Raw genomic sequence first — 20,909 nt, 5'->3', positions numbered from 1 at the left:
CATACATTATGAGTTATAGAAAATGAACTTTACTGTATGTGTCACTAAAATCTGAGTCTCTAATTGTTAGACATTATTTCTGGTATTTCCCATTTGCCACCAAAATTGTACTTAACATTTTTGTACATGTTTGGAAGCAAAGGAGGAAATGCTAAACTGTAAGAAAAAAAATACATTTTTCAATTTTATGAAATAACTTATTTTTTAAAGTTTAATAACTTTACTAAGAATTATGCAATGTTTCTTTTTAAAGTGGTAGTATCGATTTATATTCTCATTAGCAGTCTATGAGACCTTCTCCATATGCTTCACAACATTTGGAATGACCAAGGTTCTTACATTTTTGTCAGACTGAGGGGATTGAATAACATATCATTGAAAATGTTTTTCACTTATAAACCACTGGGATTTCCTCATGCGTGTTCATGCGTGTTGCCGGTTTATATCTTCACCTGTGTTTTGATTGAGTTATTTGTTTGGCTACTGTTGTTATGGACAGCTTTTGGTTTTGGTTTTGTAGTTGTTGTAATACTCTGGATTCTCATCTTTTGAGCAATATAGATTGCAAATATCCTTTCCCAGTTTTTAGTTTTCTCTTTTAACTGTATATAGTGGCATTTATTTGTAAACCTTCTGATTTTAATGCAGTTAAGTTTATTGATGTTTTCCTTTATGGTTTGTCCTCTTGCTGCCACTGCTGCTGCGTCGTTTCAGTCGTGTCCGACTCATTTTAAAAACCCTTCAATATGACAAGATCCTTAAGAAACCTTCCTATATTTTTTTCTAACAGTTTTAAAGTTTTTTCTTTTACATTTAGATCTCTAATCTTCTTGGCATTTGTTTTTGTGTATGGTATCTTACATGCATCCTGTTTTTTTTTTTTTTTTTCCTTGTGGGTAACACAGTCATCCCAGCACCATTTAACAAATTAGTCATCCTTACTCACTAATTTGTAATGCCTCTTTCACCTACATCAAATCTGTTTTTAGTATCTTTATTTAATCCAGTGGACTATTTCTCTATTCTTGTGCTAACACCAAAGTGCCTTAATTACCATTGCTTTATAATATTCTTATTATTTGGTAAGGTAAATCTCTCTACATTGTTCTTCCTTAAAATTCTTTTTGCTCCTCTTGGCCTTCTGCTATTCAATGTAAATTTTAGGGTTGTTTAGTCAAGTTTAGCAAAAGCCCTGTTGAATTTTATTTGTATTTACATTAACTTTAGATAGTAATCTAGAGGAGAATGGATATTCTTATGACACTGTGTCTTTTTAACATTGAGAGCTGTACTTGATGAGCTCTTCCTTCCAGTTCTATAATAATGTTTTATAATTTTCACCATAAATTGATCTTATTTGTTAGAATTCCTCTCATATAACTTAATTTTCATGATATTATGTATAAAATCTGTTTTCCACTTTATTGCTTATTTGTTAGTATTGGTGTATACTCAACAGCTTTGCTGAATTCTCTTACTAGTTCCACTGGCTAAACTGAAACTCTCCTAGGTTTTCTACATGGACATGTATATCATTAGCAAATAATTCCAATATATCTCTTAATTTTCAATTGCAATTTATCAACTAATTTTCAATTCAATTTATTTTTCCTGTCATATTGCATTACTGAGACCTCTATATACGTAGTAGTATACTACTAAGTCGCTTCAGTCATGTCCGACTCTGTTCGACCCCATAGACAGCAGCCCACCAGGCTCCCCCGTCCCTTGGATTCTTCAGGCAAGAACACTGAAGTGGGATGCCATTTCCTTCTCCAGAGATCTCTATATAGTGTGGAGTAAAAGCCATGACATTAGGAATGTTCTGTTTCATTCTTTACTGGAAATGTTCTGGAAAGGTGATATTTGCTTGGGATTTTGATAACTCAAAATCATTATTGAAAAGTTCCCATCAGCTATTTAAAGTTTGCTAAGTATTTTTAATCAAGAATACTCAGGACTTCTCTGGTGGTCCGGTGGCTAAGACTCCATGCTCCCAGTACAGGGAGCCTGGGTTTGATCCCTGGTCAGGGAACAAGATCCCACATGCCACAACTAAGAGAGTTTGCTTGCCACAACTAAAGACCTGGTACAGCCAAATAAATAAATAAATATTAAAAAAAAAAAAAAAGAATACTCATTGAATTTTATCTAATGCATTTTCTGCATCAATAAAATGATAAAATTTCCCACTAATATGTTAGTATTTTATGTGATATTAAGACATTTCTTAATAGTAACATTTCTTACATTCCTGCAAAAAAAAACTTTTTTTACTTGGTCCTGGTGTGTTTTTAATCCAGTCTTGAGTTTAATTTGCTGACAACTTTCTATATATGTTTGCATGGGGAGATTAGTCTTTTCTTAAAATGTTTTTATAGACATTTGGTATTATGGTGATAGTAGCCCTGTAAAATAAGTTGAGCAACATTTCTCTCTTATTTTTTTCTATTTCTGAAACTATTTTTATATTATACAGATTACCTATTCTGAAGATTTGGTTAGATTTACCTCTAAAATCATCTGGACCTAATATTTTGTATTAGTAGGTGGTAGGTAGTGTAAGGTAGATGTTATATTATCATCAGTTCCTTTACTTCCATAGCTATTGCTCTATTCAAGTGTTATAGTTCTTCTTAAGTCAATTTTAAGGAGGTGTTTTTGGAAAATATACAATTAACAGTGAATCTACACTTCAAATTTATTTGTACGAAGCTCTTCATAAATTCTTATGATATTTAACTTTATCTGTAGACATGTTCCCTTCTTATTCCTAATATTATTTATATTAACCTCTTCTCTTCTTTTACTGGCTGTTAGACATTTTGTGTTTTATTTACTTTTTTCAAAAATTGTCTTTTGAGTTTGCTTATTGACTTGATTGTGTCTTTGCATTCTATATCATTACCTTATGCTTTTGTCAACATTACTTTTTCTTTTTATTTTATTATTTAGATCATTTTTTCTAGATTCCTGAGTTCATTTTTTCTCATTCAATTTTAATAATTTTTATTGTTTTTAAAATGAATCTGTCTCGAAATTCTCATTCAGGGTCTCATTAGCTGCATAACATGTCTTGATATATAGTTTTGTTTAATTTTAAATATTTTGTAATATCTCTTTTGATTTATTTTTAACCCTTAATTAGAACTGTATATTTCTAGGGACTTCACTCGTGGTCCAGTGTTTAAGATTCCATGCTTCCAGTGCAGGGGCACAGGTTTGATCCCCAGTCAGGGAAATAAGATCCCACATATCACGCATTGCAGCCAAAAAACAAACAAAAAAAAGTATATATTTCTACATGGCAAACATGTATTTACTCTATTTTTATTACTGATTCTGAATTCAATTCCATTATAATTAGATGTGTTTTATATAGTTTTGATTGAAAAAAAATTTTTTTTAATTCTTTTCTGACCAAGTACATGGATTTTATTGCTGGGCTTAAAGTTCATTGCAAATATACTCATTTTGAAATCATTATCAGACAATTCTATAAAATCAAATTTATCTGGAGTGAATATTCCAGTTATTAATTTTGTGGTTGTTTTGCATTCCTATAGACTAACAACAAAGGATCAGAAAGAGAAATTAAGGAACAATTCCATTTACCATCATATCAAAAGAATAAAATAGCTAGAAATGAACTTCCCTTGCTGTGTTTTAGAATTTTGTCTTGCAGGTTAATGTTGGTCATAAAGCTTTTTTGTCTTCCCTCTTGGCACTCTCTCTCTCTCATTTTTTCATACCTCCTTGACTGATGGTTTTCCAGTTGCCTCTATCTGCATTCCTGGCTTTCTCGTCCCAATCCAAATCTTATAATGGTGTCTTTAGCTTACCTTTAAGAATATTTGATCATGAGACTGAATCTATACCTTCATCCTTCCACCTTTCAGTGCCTGCAGCTCTGTCTAAGATATTGCCCCAGGCAGCAGATGGCCATATTTTTTACAGCCTCTTGTTGAAGTAGCAAAACAGACTTAGGTCCACCATTTCATATGGAACACTTTTGGCCCCATTACTCCAAAGACCTAGATTCCCAGCCACCTCTATGTGCTTCTCTATCCGGATTTCAGTAGGCTTATGGCTTCAGCCCTCCTCACTGTTTTTAGTTTCTTTGCAGAAATGGTTACCTTCTTCTTTTTAAGTCTCACTCTGCCTTTTTAGATTTTTTCATTTTGTATTGTATCAGTTTTTTCACTTATCAGTATATCTTGTATAACACTCCTTTGATTTTTACCTCTCTTTCATTTAGATACACCATTTTAAAACAAATATTACAAATAATATTTATTATTATTGATTATTTAGTGGTGCTGGGCACTGAACTTTATCGATATTGTTTTATTCAATCCTCTCTATATAGTCAGTTACTTTCATTCATGTTTTATAAACTAAGGAAATTGATATAAATAAGCTAAGTAAATTTCTCCTTAGGAAAGAGGTGATGACTAGTAAATGCAGAAGTAATATTTAAATTCAGTTTTCTCCACTACAAAACTAGTATTCTTAAAGTACTATTGTATGGTTAGATTTTGTGGAATTTTAAGCCTATGTTATGGTTTTTATTTTAATAATAAATTAATTGACTTAATATTTATTGTTGTAAAAAATGAGTATTTTCTATGTTATTCTGCCTTCTTGGTTCTGTCTTTTTCTCTATGGTATATAACTATTTTATTTGTTTGTTATTAGTATAGCAATTTAGAAGTTTTAAAGCAAAATTTATTTTTCTAATAATGAAGAGTACTATAAAATAATAAATAGTATATATTATTAGTAGATGTAATAGATAAATACTAAAATAATATTAGAAAAAGTAGCAGTTATTTTTTAAAACAAACTATTTTTTAATTATCGCTATTAAAGAAATCATATGCTGCATGAAATGAGAAATTTAGGGTGCTGCTTCTTCATTCCTCTCCTCCTACCCACTTTCTCAGTTTTTGTTATAATGCATTAGTCAGGTATAGATTATTATCCATCTCTGTGATATAGCTGTGGAGAGGATAATCACAGAAAGCTGGATCATTTCTTCAGTAATAGAGAGCTTCTGGTATATGCTTAAAAATGTTTGTTGAGTATGAAATGAATAGGCCTAGTTTGTGTGCACACACATTCACACAGAGAAAGAAAACATAGCTAAGATCTCTTTAGTGTCCTCTAGCACTGGATGACCCACCTATTCATTTAAACGTTGAATATTGTAACTGTTTAACTGCCATATGATTTAATAAATACTCTTTCTGTCAATTTAGTTGGGCAAACACATGCTTTTAAATCAACCCTTTACAATCAATGAGCTTCTATCCAAGTTAGTTCAAGTCATAGCTATTCCCACATCTACCCCTTCTGCCCTACCCTATCCCTCTAAATAATTAGTATATTTGGCAACTCCCAGTCTCACAGCCCATTCTCCTACAAAACAGTTTGTGTTGTTTACTATTTAAATAGAGGCACATTGACGTAGTTCTTTTTAGGGTAGTTCTTATAATCCCCAATTATTGTCAGAGGAAATTCTTTATAGAAGTTGCTAGGAAAATTGGATTTTCCATTGAATACCACTAGATATTAGCACTCCAGTATTCTTGCCTGGAGAATCCCAGGGATGGGGGAGCCTGGTGGGCTGCCATCTCTGGGGTTGCACAGAGTCGGACACGACTGAAGTGACTTAGCAGCAGCAGCAGCAGCAGCAGATATTAGCAAGAAACTTAATGATGATCTGCAATATGCTAGAATAAAAACACCATGCTTCTATTGTAGCAAAGCAGATTAAGTAAAACAATATAGATTAACAAGAAGAAAGCAAACTAGTATAAACTGGGTCATTTGCTGATGTGCAAATTTTATGAAAATTTTAATAACACATTTGATCAATTTATAAGTACATTATTCATGTTTATAAGAACACTCAACCCTTCTATGTGATATGATTTTAACAATCTTTTGTCCATAAGAACAGATTGAAATTAAATGGGTTTCCTAGCTGTTTCTATTCTTTAAATTATACAAATGATTTTTTTATTATTCCCTACTTAAAGGCATTGAACTAGGAATTGGGAGACTTGGTTTCTAGTCCCAGTTCTATCATTTAACTAGCTCTATGACTTTGAGTAATTTATTGAACTCTGAGTCAGTTTCTTCACTTATAAACATAAAAAGTTGGGCTTCAAGCTCTGTAAATCCCCTTTCAAGACTCATATCTAGTATTCAATATTGGGTGCATGTGTCTCTGTATACTCACATATATGTACTCACATATATAAAGTTAACTGCATATAAGTTCCATATCTCAATAACCTATGTTAATCAACAGAATTCATAAGGACATAGCCAAGAATGGGATTAATTTCCCCCTGAAGATGGCAGTTGAATTTAGCTAATAGATAAATAATAACTGGGAGTTAATGTAGGATCTTAATCAGGACTGACATGACAACAGCAGTATTTTCAGAAGTACTGTTAGGCAGCAGTGTGCAGAATGCATCAGAATGGAAGAAATATGAACTACAGACTAGGCAGACATGATGTCCAGGTTCAGGATTAGGTGAGGAGAGTCTACAGTATAGTGACAGCATCAGAAATGAAATGGAAGCAAAAGATAAGAAGGTACTGAGATGTTCAGTACCTATTTGTTCAAAAAAATCTAAGAAGATTATAAAAAGAAAAATTATGAAAGAGGAAATGCAGTTGATAAACATATGAAAAAATATTTTAACTCACTAGTACTCAAAGACATGATTTATAAAAACTAATCTTTAATGCTGATAAATGTACAGTAAAACTGTCATTCATATAATAGTAATTGTGGGGGGTCATGTGTTGACACCAAATTCTGCAAGGTAATAGGCATTATATTATCAAGAAACTTTCTTTAAAAATGTATCTTTTGGCCCAGTCATTTAATTTCTAGGAATTTATCTACAGGAACCTGAAATTCAAAGATTTGTGTACAAAGACCTATTCATCACAATGTCATTTATAAAAGTAAAAGAAGAGAAAATCTTAAATATTTAATCAAATAAATTATTAAGCAAATTATGGAACATATGTATATATTATTTGTATAAAGTTATTAACTACAGTTATTAATTTTAAAATATTTTAAATGTTAATTTACTAGGAAATGTTCATGAAACATTGTAACTGAAAATGCCTGATCCAAAAGAAACTTGTATACCTGACATGGTCCCAAATTATCAATAGAAAAATGAATGAAAGTATTTGGTTACATCAAAGGAAATACATTAAAATGTGAATAATACTAGTACCTCCTCTGTATGATGGAATGAAGTGATATTTTATTTCTTCTTTTCCTTAACTTTTCTAAATATTCTGAAAATACTCTAATGGTTAGAAAAGTAAAAAATTTTAAGCAAACAGTAAATAATGCAAATAAAAATAATTCCAAATCTGATAATATTTCAGCTTGAGAAAAGAACACATGTCTATTATTTATCACTTCATAAAGGATTAAAATGTCTTCCTTTTCCAATTTATTAAGCTTTTGAAGTACTTGAGATATCAATTTTTAGAATCTTATCATCTAAAATATGATATATATTTTCTAAATCATATCATATACTTTCTATTGCCCAGTGTTTCCCAGAGTTTCTTTTTTCCTTTCTTTCTTTTTTCGGATTCTTGAACATTTGCCTTAGGTTATCAGCCTGTGCTTTCACATTCCAGAACCTCATTTTTTTAGTCCATCAATCAGCTCTGACATTAATATGCTCAGGTCACATCTGCATGTATATGAGCTTATCTCAAGGGAAGAAATCTTGAGTACTCTTTGTTTTCAACTGTTTTTAACTTCTAAATTTCTCATATTGTAAAAATTTCATAATCCAATAATAGCATTTTAAGTAACTGAAACAGATGAAAACAAAGGACATAGCCAATATGTATCTATAGGTCACTTTTATTGAGTGGCATGACCTACTACTGATAACATTTATCAGGCATCCATCTCAGAAGGAAAATTTCAGCTGCTTTATGTAAGAATGAATAAACATAATGACTAACTTGGCTTTGTACCCAGAATTTAGCCAAAAAAGAAACCCGGTTGGATGCCAGAAAGAATAAACCACATAAAGTTTTATCAGCCCAAAGTACACAAGTAACTCAGTCTGCCCTTTTTCTAACAAAACTATATAAGTAAAAATGTAATCTTAAAAAATCAAAATTCCTTACACTGGCCAATGGCTAAGTGCTAGAATAACTAAAAATTTCCAGACCACACCCTTTTTGCTTTCTGCCCAGAGAAGAACCATTGTCTTTCTAACTCAGGCCTCCACTGAGCACAAGGTAAACCAGAACCAGTTGCATACATGCTCATCTCTTTTTTCTGAACTGTAAACCTGGTGAAGGCAGAGGCTTTGTCCTATTTATCTTTTATACCTCAGGTTTTGGCAAGATGCATAATTGTTGAATGAATTAATCAAAGATCAGCAATTTAGTTTAGATGATTTTAGTAATTATAAAAATACAGAGGAGAAGAGTTACTTGAATACAAATGCTGACGTCCTATGTATTATAATAAATAACCAATTTTATTAGTATTTAGGCACTTTACCTCATTTACAGTAATGTTACCATTTTATTTTAGGTACTTAACACCCTTTACAATGATGTTACCACCAAATCATGAACATCTTTGAAAGTAAACACCTTTCAAGAATGTATTTTTCCACAAGGCTAAGAGCTAAAGAGTTAAAACTTAGGAACTCTTGCAATAATCAGTGTGACATTCAAAACAAAAAATTATTACATCTCTCTGAATCTCAGTTTCCTCATCTGAAAGATGGGAATAGTAATAATACTTAAGTTACAATCCTTATTGTAGGGATCAGATGAGATGGTTCATATTAAACATGACTGTCTAGCCTTTGGGCTATTGTCACTACCATTAATGCCTCCCAGGTCAGCTATTTGTACCTGCACATATATCTTGACAACTGGGACAGAAGGAACAAAGGTATACTAGCATTCTATCCCTGGGTGTAGAATCAGAGAACTGCATCAGTTCAGTTCAGTTCAGTTCGGTCACTCAGTCGTGTCCGACTCTTTGCGACCCCATGAATCACAGCACGCCAGGCCTCCCTGTCCATCACCATCTCCCAGAGTTCATTCAAACTCACGTCCATCGAGTCGTTGATGCCATCCAGCCGTCTCATCCTCTGTGGTCCCCTTCTCCTCCTGCCTGCAATCCCTTCCATCATCAGAGTCTTTTCCAATGAGTCAACTCTTCGCATGAGGTGGCCAAAGTACTGGAGTTTCAGCTTTAGCATCGGTCCTTCCAATGAACATAAGCCAGTGCTTTTCAGGCTTCAGTAGCCTAAGAATTACTTGGGAAGCTTGTTTAAAATGTAGATCTTTGAGTTCCACCTCAAGAGATACTCATTCAGTTTAGTTGCTCTAGGGTGAAACTCTGAAATGTCTTTTTAGTATATTCCTCAGGAGATTCCGATGCAGGTGGCTCCAGACCAAGCCCTAAGTGACCTTGACATGATAATTCCATCCCAGCCTCGATCATGGATTCCCTCCAGTCCATGGCTTCATTCCTCAGGACTCAGTCTGTCTGCTTCATCCTGTGTGGCTTCACTAGTCCCACCCCTCACCTCAGCCACTAACAGCAGAAGAGAATAGAAAGATAGGATCAATTGGGAAAACTTGAGTAGCTGCAGTTAATTATCTGTTATTTTGTATTCTTTGCACTAATGATATTCTGCATTAGTCCAAAAGTGAGCAGACTTGAGAAGTAAGCTTGAATTTAAGAATGATCATTTTCCCCAGGTAACTATAGAATGACTAACTATAGTGAAGTTTATCCCTTTTTTTTAACTGAAATTGCTATCTATAGAACTTAGACGAATAAGCACAATTGAAGTGCAAAGTGTTAAATGCATGCTTTGATTTAGTCAATGCATTTGCACATTGAAGTAATTAGGATATATTTAAAAGCACTCTGCTTACAATACTTCACTCTCCATTTCCTACAAATCAAATTAGTGAGGGGTAGATTTGATTTTGACATCATTTTGAAAATATTTTCTTTTTCTTTTTTTAATTTTCTTAGAGTTACATTTTTACAAAGTTCAATACACAACCGACTGTGACTAAATTCATAAAAACCAAACAAAAAGTCCAAAGTGAAGGAAAATGAAAAACAGCACAGGGTAATATGCAGTAGAACAATGTAAATCAGACCTCAAATATAGTTGTAATAACACACCTTATCCGTGTCTGATCAATTAACAACAAATACTTATGCAGATAGCAAATAGCTCATTCTTTGATCGAGAGCCCCAAATTTAATTATTCATCTCAGTCCAAATAAATATGAAAAGGCAGCCAACTCTTAGAAAGATCTTAACCATCTCCTGTTTTCATCATACTATATGTAATGCAATGAATGAATGTGAAGAAAGAATATGAAGATTGTTTTCCTTGTTTGTTAACAAAGCATTCAAGCAGGATTATTTATTTTTGAATAGATTTGGCAGAACCAAGACATGTTTATGGAGCTATGTTTCACAGACAAACCCAAGTTTAAATCCCAGCTCTGCACACTGTATTATCTTTGACAAATTATTTCACCCTCCTCAGCCTCGGTTTTCACATATGTAAAATGAGGGTAATAATATCCATATTGCAAAATCATTTTCTTATCATGCAATATTATATTGAAAGTGTTTATGATTTAATATGCATGCAATAAGTGGCAGTTATTAGTATTAATTCAAGAAGAAAGTTTGAAGGAATAAGAACCTAAAATCCTCAGAAGAAAAAAAATACTAAAAAAAATATTCTGTATTCTCACTTCCCCAGAGACTATTTACTGATTTTAATCCTACAATTTTATCAGGATTACTACAGGAAGGATTGTTTTGCCTTTATAATCTTCTTGCCACCCAAATTGCTGTTCTTAATGTACATCAGTGACCTCAAAATACATGTTGATAAATACCCTTTGTACAACTGAAGTGCACATTTGAATGACTATAATTTTTAATCTCAATTATTATCAGAGTCTTTTGCTGACAATAAATAGCACTTTGAACTGGGCACAGGTTAGATAAGTCTAATTCCCCTTATTTTTTTCTATACTACATTTATAGTTTTAGAAGTATACATGGTAATGCACAGAAGTGAAGGGGCGATGGAATGGACAAGAATAGTAGACTCATTGGGGCTTCTTAGGAAACAAAGATGGTGTCCTGTTCTGCCTTGTCTTATGTATAGAATTCATTAAATGTTTGTTGAAACAAGGAAAAACAAAATGCTAAGAAAATACTTGGATAACATCAAGGAGCTGACTCAGAAGTCATAGGTGCAGGTAGGAGGCAAAGAGCTGAAGACTTATTTACGGACATCAGTACTCCCTCAGTTAGATTCCATGTGGAATATCAGCCATTTATACTCAGAGCCACTAATTCTTAGCTGGAGGAAGCAGCTAACCTAGGAACAGTAACTGATCTTCAGTCAGAGAGCCATGACACAACCTTCACTTCAGAGCTAGATAGAGCCATGGAGATTTTCTAATCCAAGGGCCTCATTGTTCAGCTAAGAGAATATAATGACTTACTCAAACACATGTTGGCAAGGTTTGTTGATGTTCAAACTTTGATTTCCTGACTCTGGTCCAATTCATTTTATCTTGTAGTGTGCTGCCTTTGTGTCCCCCACTATCTCCCAGAGGGTTCCTATATATCCACTGTGGCTCCTCTTTCTATGACCAAGGCCATGCAAGGAAGCATTCAGCAATGCCTCTGATGACAGTCATCTCATCTATTATGGCATTTTCCATAGACCCTATAAAGCCATAATAAAGAGATTCTTCCTTATCTTTTAATTCAATTTTTATCAAGAAATAATCTTCATTGAGTTATTATTAACCATTAACAGCTCATCCAAATTACTTAGCTCCTTTTTAAATAATCGTTAGCTGATGCTGAAGGGAATGGAGAAGAAAGAACCATTATAATTTGAGGAGAGAGTGGAGTTCTGTCCTTTGGGTGTTATCCAGGGGAAGGCAAGGCCAGGTGGGCTGTGACCAGGGGCGTCCAGAGTACCTAGGAAGTCACTCAAGGATTTGAATCTTAGAAAAGGAGAGGGGAGATGAGAAGAGGTGAAGGAATAGAAGAAAGAGGAAGGACAAGAGGAGATGGTTCTGCAGCTAAACTTAATACTGTGGTCTTCTGGTTCATTGCCTACTATATTAGTCCCTACTGTGCTCAATGGAAAAGCTTTGTGTTCAGGTCAGTTGTGTCCTGTTAGAATTTATTTATATTGCCACTGTCAAGTAATGACTAGAATTCCTTGAATCCAGTATTAATGACAGCCATAAAAGGAGAAATAAAGCTTTCCGTAGGTAAATATCTCCACCTAAAGAATGGAGAAGTGTTGATGGGCTGTTGATGGTGAGTCAAATTGGCATACCAGGAATTTTTATAAATGGTTTTCCCATGCCTCACTGAATTTGTAGCTGAGACTTTAGTTGTATACCAGCTGTGCGTGCAAAATCTCATAATTATTCTTACTGTATTAAGCATTTTATAGCAATTTTAGCTCTAAAATGCTATGCAATAGTTTTTATGCAAGCGTACCAGACATGTAAGCTGTTCCAATGAAAACATTTCCTTTCATTTAGACACGTGGTTTTAGGTTTCCAAACTTAGCTCTTTGCATTGATGGAAGAATCTTTAGGAAAGCCATCAGGTTTTTTGGAGGGAGAAGGGGAGGCAGTTGGATGTTCTTGCACATACTTTATTTCTTCAAGCAGCCTTATCAGAAAAGGGGCATGTCATTAATTGTACATTACTGATATTAGTAAATACTGCTGCTGAGTACTGGCTCCCCCACAGTCTGTCCTGTTGAGAAAGGCACTGAAGAGGAAGCGAGGGTTATCTCTGCATCCCTCTGGGGTATAATGACAAGCAGGCAGAAGGACTTGGACTTAACCTCTCTGCAGAAGGCTGACACCTTTAACACTGCTGCACAGGCTGCTGCACCCTGCAGTGTCAAGTCTTGGGCCTGAGCCCAAAACTGGTGTGGAGTTTGAACCCTTGGCATTCTGGCTCAGGGCCAAGTGCTATCAATGGAACCCCACTGACACCTTTAGTTATTCTTCCTAGATTAGGATAGTAATTTACTTGTCTCTTTGATTTCAAGTGTCTGGTTTTGTTTCCAGATGCCTCCCAGCTCATCTGTATTCCAGGGATTTCAAAAGACTTTAACCTCATTGGTTCTTTGCTTTGTCAGTTCCATTTGGTGAACACAGGAGGGATACAGAGACTAGAGAGCAGTAAGGGAGGGGGCGGGGTGTGTGTGTGTGTGTGTGTGTGTGTGTGTGTGATGTAGTGAGCATGTGGGGAGGGCCTGGTGAGACTGCAGGAATAAATAAAAGGCATGTTCACTTTCAGAATATCAGCTATTATCCCAGAGCAAGTCAGGATGGAGTATAAGAGGTGATGCGTAGGACAATGTAGTGAAAAATGTCATTAGACAGATTCATGTGTAAAAGCCCTCCAACCAGCAGTAATCTCAAATTCCCCCAAACGATTGCAATATATGGAAGAGATGGAGAGACCATAGAAATTTTATCCCAATGCCAATAAGGTAACAGCACTTGGATTTAACATGCTATGGTAGGAAAAGGCATTTATGCAGGGGTGTCATTTCATGTTTACAAGGCCCTGTCTAGAACCGTTTATTGATTTTACTGCGGTTCTTTCCCCAGGACCCTGTAGATAGATAATCGCTAGAAATGTCCATCATTAGCAGGGCAATGAGTACAACCATCGCACTAAGAAAAAGATACACATAGGACCCTGCCAGCAGGCATCAAACCAGGGGGTGGGGGGAGAGTCACACAATAACACGTGCAGCTATAACTCCAGGCAAACACACACACAACACCCTGTGTAGCCATTGCACTGAGAAAATACACACAGCCCCCTATGCTGCCATCACACATCAGGAAAATACACACACGACACCCCTATGTAACCATCACACCAGGCAAAAGCAGAGACATAAAATGCTAAGTCAATAGGAATGAACAGCTCGTAAAAGCCTACTGGAATAGATCACATCACAGCCAGGTACATCTGTTCTCAGCACTAACCATTATCGTTAGCTTAAAATGCTTAAAATCACTGCGCATCCTCAGGTCTAGGGACAGATTATTCCAGGAAGATTCTGCTAAATAGATTTGGCAATGCAGTGAAAGGGACCTCTACTACATTTAAGTGATGCATTTTGCATCTCAAAGGCCATCAACTATATTTAGAGGAACTGTGTGATTGAAGAACAATGCTCTAGGATGGGAAGGCAATTTTTCTGGCCCTTCTAAATCTGGGGGTGATTTTGACCCCAACTTGAGTTAAGTGTACAATTGAATGGAAGCGATCAGACTGGGAGATGACTAATAAAAGCAGAATTGGAAACAGCTTTCATCTGTGCTGTAAAGTAAGCCACTCTATCCTGTTTTAAACTGGAACTCTCAGGTGGGATGTCATATCCAGAGGTCTTGGTGAGGTCAAACTTCAAGCCACCGACTTGAGATAAATAAGTAGTAACTACAATCCTTGCCTCATAGGGGTGTCTGCTCAACTAGGGGGAATAAAGGAACCACCCACCTCTTCTTTTGCCAGCGCCTTCTCTTTATCCTCTTGCCTTGGTCTGTGATGTTATCCTAACTGTGTGACACAGGGGTTATGGCACTGTGAGGGAAACTCGGCATGTCCTTCTGAAGAGAGGCCCAAAAAAACAGAAAGAGTTTCAAGCTCACAGTTCCATGTTTCAATTACACTGGCGTTATGTGTTTCTACTGAGTGAGACATGTTTCAAGCTAGCTTGTTAAGAATGATTTACACCATAATTCTAGGAAAAAACAAATGTGAGTGACTGAGATTTGAAAGGGAAGAGTAGGGGGGAAGTGCCAGACTAAACGAATCCTAAGTAAATAGGGTGAGGTTGGGTCTTTTTTTCTTCTTTTGGTGTTTTTTGTTTGTTTGTGGGGTTTTTTTTGTTGTTGTTGTTTAAAAAAAAAGAAAAAACAGAAGCGAAAGATGTATTGTTGGTAGTTACTTCTTTCACCTGGGTTAAATAAAGCAAAAGAAGACAGAACTGCTCCCTTTGCTCCATGTAAAAGCAAATTTTTAGGAGAGGACAGGTATTTCTCTTAAATTTGCAAGATAGCATCTTATTGGGAATAAGTGGTACTGGAAATAAGAACTAAGAGTTACACTTTTTTACCAAAGGTGGCAGAAAAGGTTTTGTTAGGGTGAGATAAGCATTTTCCATAAAACAATGAGGTCGTGACATGAGGTAATTACATGGTGACTGGGACACACCGCATGCCATACTGGAGAAATTGCATGATACCTGCGTGGTAGCACTAGTAACTCTCGTTATCACTGCCTTATTATCTCCTGATAACTGTATAATTAGTTTGCGTCACCAAAGCACCCTAAACGTACGCCTGTTTCCAGCTACTCTGGTAGGAAAAAAAATAAACTTTTTTGCAAGGGGGAAAAAAAGCTAATGAAGAAAGTTGCCAAGAACAGATATTTTGTAATCTGTGCTAAATCTCTGCTGGAAAACATGAACAGTAACGAAGCTGAGAAGACAGTAAAAGAAATTCGGGGCAAGGTGCCAGACGCCCAGACGGAAGGAGAATGTGGACCAAAAGATTGCGACAATCGGGTAATTATGGTTTATGAATTTCAGCTTTAATCTGTAGTTCAGTGAGTCCTGATTAAATATCTGTTAAACACAATTAAAGTTTGTTTTTGTATTTCACCGTCTTGATCAGAATAATTAGAGACTGCGTGTTTCATGTCAAAAGTAGCAAGAGGAATTTTAGTGAATGAACATCGTTTTTAAAAGCCATTTGTAGCACCAGCTGTTGGCATTATTTTATATTTTAGTGTTATCAGCATAAAGATGGTCCTCTGGATGCTGAATAGTTTCTAGCAGGACAAGGATATTATGCTGTCATGATGGGCCTGTGTTGATGAGGCTGGAATGTTTAAGGGCTAGTGTTCACTGAGATAGTACATGGGCGAGATGCAGGTCAGGGAGACAGGTCTTTTTAAGTGAGATAAGAAGGAAGTCATCTGAGTTAAGTTTATCCAAGCAAGGATCAGAGGGAGGAAATTTCTCATGGTAGACTCATACCTTAACACCTGCAAACTCCAGGAGACAGTGAAAGACAGGGAAGCCTGGTGTGCTGCAGTCCATGGAGTCACAAAGGGTCGGATACAACTTAGCAACTGAACAACAGTCGTGTGTTAACATCTGCAAATGCTGGTTAGCTTATTCAGACAGATTGTATACAGTGCCCGAAGGCAGGCACAAGACAGATACGATGGGAAGTGTGGGAATCTGTCCTGGTTGGTTCTTGGTTAAAAATCTGTGTCTTTATTTTTAGAGTTAATAGAACGTACTACTGAAAGAACTTACCATATTAATAATTCTTTGGCTAGAGATAGCAGTATGAATTCTGCCAAAAGGACAAGTTAGAATATAAGTAGGACTAACTGAAACTAGGTTTGGTTTGTAAGACCCTACAAACCAAAACTTAAACTATGATTTCCTCACACTATGCCAAAAGTGAGGCTGGAGAGTTAAGTTTCTGTGTCTTTAAAAATTATAAGTGGGTATATGTAAAATTTTCTATGCAGCTGTAAAGAAATATGATACTATCTTGTTTTCAATTTGAGTCCTGGAATATTTTGAACACAGCAATAGAATAATGGACCTGTTCCCCAAAGAGCGGGCATGCGTGCTTAGTCACTTCAGCCATGTCTGACTCTTTGCAACCCCATGGACTGTAGACCACCAGGCTCCTCTGTCCATTGGATTTTCCAGGCAAGAATATTGGAGTGGGTTGTCATGCCCTCTTCCAGGGACTCTTCCCAACCCAGGGATCAAACCTGTGACACCTATGTCTCCTGCATTAAAGCAGGTTTTTTACTACTGAGCCACCAGGGAAGCCCTCCCTAAAGAGGCCCATGTCCTAATCCTCAGAACCGGTGACTAGATTGCCTTAAATAGCAAGAGGGACTTCGCAAGTGTGAGTAAATTAGAACCTTGAAATGGAAGGATTACCTTGGATTCTGGATAGGCCTAAAGTAACCTCAGGTGTTTTTATAAAAGAAAGACGGAGGAAGTGGGGTCAGAGTCAGAGAAGGCTATATGACAAAGGAAGCAGAATCAGAGAGCGGGGGGCAGAGATTTGAAGATGCTAGACTGCTGGCTTTGAAGATGGAGGAAGTGACCAAGAGCCAAGGAGTGTAGCCTGCCTCTATAAGCTGGAAAAGATAAGAAGAGGGATTCTGTCTTAGAATCTCCAGAAAGATGCAATCCACTGACACCTTGATTTAAGGATTTCTGACCTCCAAAACTCTTAACAGATTTGTTTGAGACATTAACATTGTGGTATTTAGTTACAGCAACGATAGGAAACCAATATGGTCCCCATGAGCTTCCTCCATGGATTTGACATCCATTTAAAACTTTTCCAATTAAAAGTGCATCTGGGTATGAGAAAAATAAGCCTCTGTGAATTTAGTTTTTTAATACCTATTCTCCAGGCTCTCTGTCATTTGGAGGTACCTGCTATGGTAAGAATTAAGAAGGCCTATGCATTATGAATTAAAATAATGGGCAAATTCAACCCCACCCCCCAGCACCAGTTACCCACAATACTTTTCACATGAATAGAAATGTTTACAGGAAGGAAGAATTGGAGAGTAAGAATCATTTTTCTAACAACAATAGCAGTTAACAACCCACGGGTTGAACCATTTCACTTTGCCAATATTCAACCGTTTTGACTTATAGAAACAGCAATTTCATATGGTTCAGCACACCCAGTTTTTTTGTTTGTTTTATTTTCCTATTATGTTATTTTTTTACCCAGTGTTATTTCATTTGAACCTTCTAGGACTTGGATTAAATTTATCCCCAAATTTTGTAATTAATAAATGTCAGAGAATTTCAAAATGATTGTGTATAACATAGTCAGGTGAAAATGAGATTGAATCCCAACTGGTCAAAGGTATTTTAGCAGAATTGAGGATGTAGGCATGTATCTCTTTCCAAGAAGTGTCAGTCTTAAAACTGTAAGAATGCTGTAGGGCAAAGTGAGCTTTACCTAATAGACACAGACAATGAGTATGAAAAAAACACTCAAATAGGCAGTGGTTGAAACTTGCTACCTAGCATCTTTGTATTCAAAAGAATATAATAGCAGTATCACAGAGGAAGGGGTAGGATAGCATAGTGCTTTACAATGCTATTGCTTGAAAGGATTCCTAGCCTCCTCCCACTTACGGCTTCCTTTGAAATTTTGGTGAAAGCTGTTTCAGAGGATTCACAGACCACCTAAAGCCTAATGTTGGACCTCAGATTAATTATCCCTGGTTTACACTTTCTTCTAAGAAAAACACTGTGGGACTAATTCATCTGACATAATTTGAGATCAGAATTGTGAAATCCTTATTTGTCACATGATTTTGTACCAGTCATTAATGTACATTGAGGCCTAGTCTTTTAATTAGTAAAATTAGCAATTTTGATGCTAATGTGCTAGGAAAGTGCATTTTTGTTTTTTAAGCATTTGAGGTTCATTTAAAGAACCATTGGGATGAAAAGCACACTCCAGTATTCATTCTGTTATTTTTCAGTCACTCTTTTACTCATTCATTCAGCAAATATTTATTGAGCCCCTACTATTCTAGGCACTGGAAATATAATAGTGACCTGGACTTACAGGTCCTCTTTCCTCATGGGACGTTCTAGTTAGGGGACAGAGTTAATAAATATGTAGACATACTAGCACGTACTGACAAGTGAAATGAAGAAAATAGGAGTATAACCTAACAGATAGAGTGTGTACAAAGATGGCCTCTGGCTGAGACTCGGGTGATGTTAGAAACCAGTCATGTGAAGATCTGGAGCAAATTGGAATAGCAACAGCAAAAACTCTGAGCCTAAAGTGAGTTAGGCATGTGAATTATGAAATAAGGTCAGGGAATAAGGAGAAATATATTGGAGATGTGATCAGAAAAGAAGTTGGAAACCAGATTATGCAGGCTTCAAAGTAAGAAGTTTGAATTTTCGTCTCATGGTGGTGGGCAGCTATTGGAGATTTATGTAATAGGATTTGATTTCACATTTGAGGAAATCACTGTCTTTGCTGTATAGAGATAATGAAGAGTAGGGGAGCAAGAAGAGAAGTAATTCCCACTAATAGTTAAGAAAATTTCCAAAACTGAAGATAGGAAATAATCTCATGACAGTGTAATATATTACTTCATGGAGATTTTGCGATATCTTATGTTGAGTAGCCAAGAGAGCCGAAACTGATTTATGATCTGTAGCATTCCCGTCTTTGGTCTATTCAAGGATTATTTTGGCCTAAAAACATTCTTCCTTAGAGGAAGAGGAAAAGGAAATGTGAACACAGTCCAACAATGTTTGCAAATGAAGGAGAGTTATTTGGTGGGGAGAAGATCGTTAAAGTAACTGAGAAAATCACCAGCAACTGAGCACCTCAATAGGTAAGGGAGTGACTGAGAGCTTGGGCTTATTTTACTAAGGGTCATCATAAGTCTGCCTCTTCTTGCCTAAGGTAACTAAGATAACTTGTCAACTAAACCCTTCTTCTGCTACTTTTAAATGTGAATTGAAATGTCCTGATTCTTCATCACTCTATCCCTCAAAGTAGTCTACAGAGAAGATAACTACAATGTTTAGGGACAAATGAATTTGAATGAACATCAGAAAAGAAATAAATTATGTTATGTTTATAGGTGTTTCCCAATAGAATTAAAAGATGAAGTCCTGGGATAGGTATTAGTACAATGTACTGGGACGTTAGTGAGTCATCCTCATTCCTTGAAAGAAGTTTAGCTCTACTATACTTTGTCAGCCAATAGAAACCCTTTAATAAATGGTAAATCATAATAAATATACCCAGGAATAATGGCCTGTGTAAAAATGGTAATTTATTGTTAGCTTCTGGACAACTTATTTTCACTAATTAACTAGAAAATTATATGAATCATTTCTCAATAATATTCATAACTGGTATTAATTGATAAGACATGCAATTGTACTTGAAAATATATCTAGAAAATAATTCAGAAAGCAAGGAATAGGAGGCTTTTCCAATGGGATGCTCCTATGAAACCAGAGGTTACAGCTTCAGAGTATGTGTAAAGAGATGAGAAAGCTGCACTAGAATTAAAGGTAACTAGCTGAAAGTGATATTGAATTTCATAATCAAAGTTTCTAGAATGACCTTGTAAATTACATTTCCCGGGAAACATGCACATAATAGTTTAGTATTATGGAATAATCTTATTCCATGTACCAAAAACAATTAGGTACTAAATATGAAAGACATATTGCACATACTAAATGTACTGGGCTTATTTAAATGAAAGCTTAACAAAATGGTTGTTGTTGTTTTGTTTTAATTAAAGTTGAAAATCTTATAATAGAACTTCCTGCCCTTCTGCCGCCCCAGGTCTTCCTGCTATTTTAAACCCTTCCCTCCCTTCAGTTCCCAAAATGCCCTTTCTCTGGGGAACAGAATATAAATTATCCTATCTAAATTTCAGGAATGACTATTCCCACGTGAGAGCATATCAAAGCTGGGAAGAGAATACAGAACTTTTAACAACCAGTGCTATTCAGACTAGCTCATCTGCTACCTCCTAATAAAACTGGTTGTTAATCTTTCCTGATTTGTCTACATCTTTCAGGTAATAAAAGTGTCTAAACCATAATGCATTCTTCCAGAGAAGATAATCAGGTAACTTAATACCTCTCTGCTCAGTGACACAATGTCCCTTTGTATCCAGTCTTGAATTGGATTGACATTTCTA

The 20,909-nt window shown here is 35.7% G+C and overlaps 1 protein-coding gene across 43 annotated transcripts in view; it reads left to right on the top strand.

The window, feature by feature from the left end:
- Positions 1 to 20,909, top strand: part of ZBTB20 (zinc finger and BTB domain containing 20) — an 863,676-nt gene that overhangs the window by 583,974 nt on the left and 258,793 nt on the right. For 2 of the 43 annotated variants that reach the window (XM_070794751.1, XM_070794075.1), the window contains exon 1: positions 4,723 to 20,909. This exon is cut by the window's right edge and continues 45,717 nt beyond it. The exons of the other annotated variants lie outside the window; for them this stretch is intronic. The gene's annotated coding sequence lies outside the window, so the exon portion shown is untranslated. Of the gene's footprint in view, positions 1 to 4,722 lie in introns of those variants that run through there. 43 annotated transcript variants of the gene reach the window in all.

Source organism: Bos indicus, chromosome 1, assembly GCF_029378745.1.
Source record: "Bos indicus isolate NIAB-ARS_2022 breed Sahiwal x Tharparkar chromosome 1, NIAB-ARS_B.indTharparkar_mat_pri_1.0, whole genome shotgun sequence".
NCBI classification, from domain to species: domain Eukaryota; kingdom Metazoa; phylum Chordata; class Mammalia; order Artiodactyla; family Bovidae; genus Bos; species Bos indicus.
This window is presented reverse-complemented; position numbering and strand designations above follow the sequence as displayed.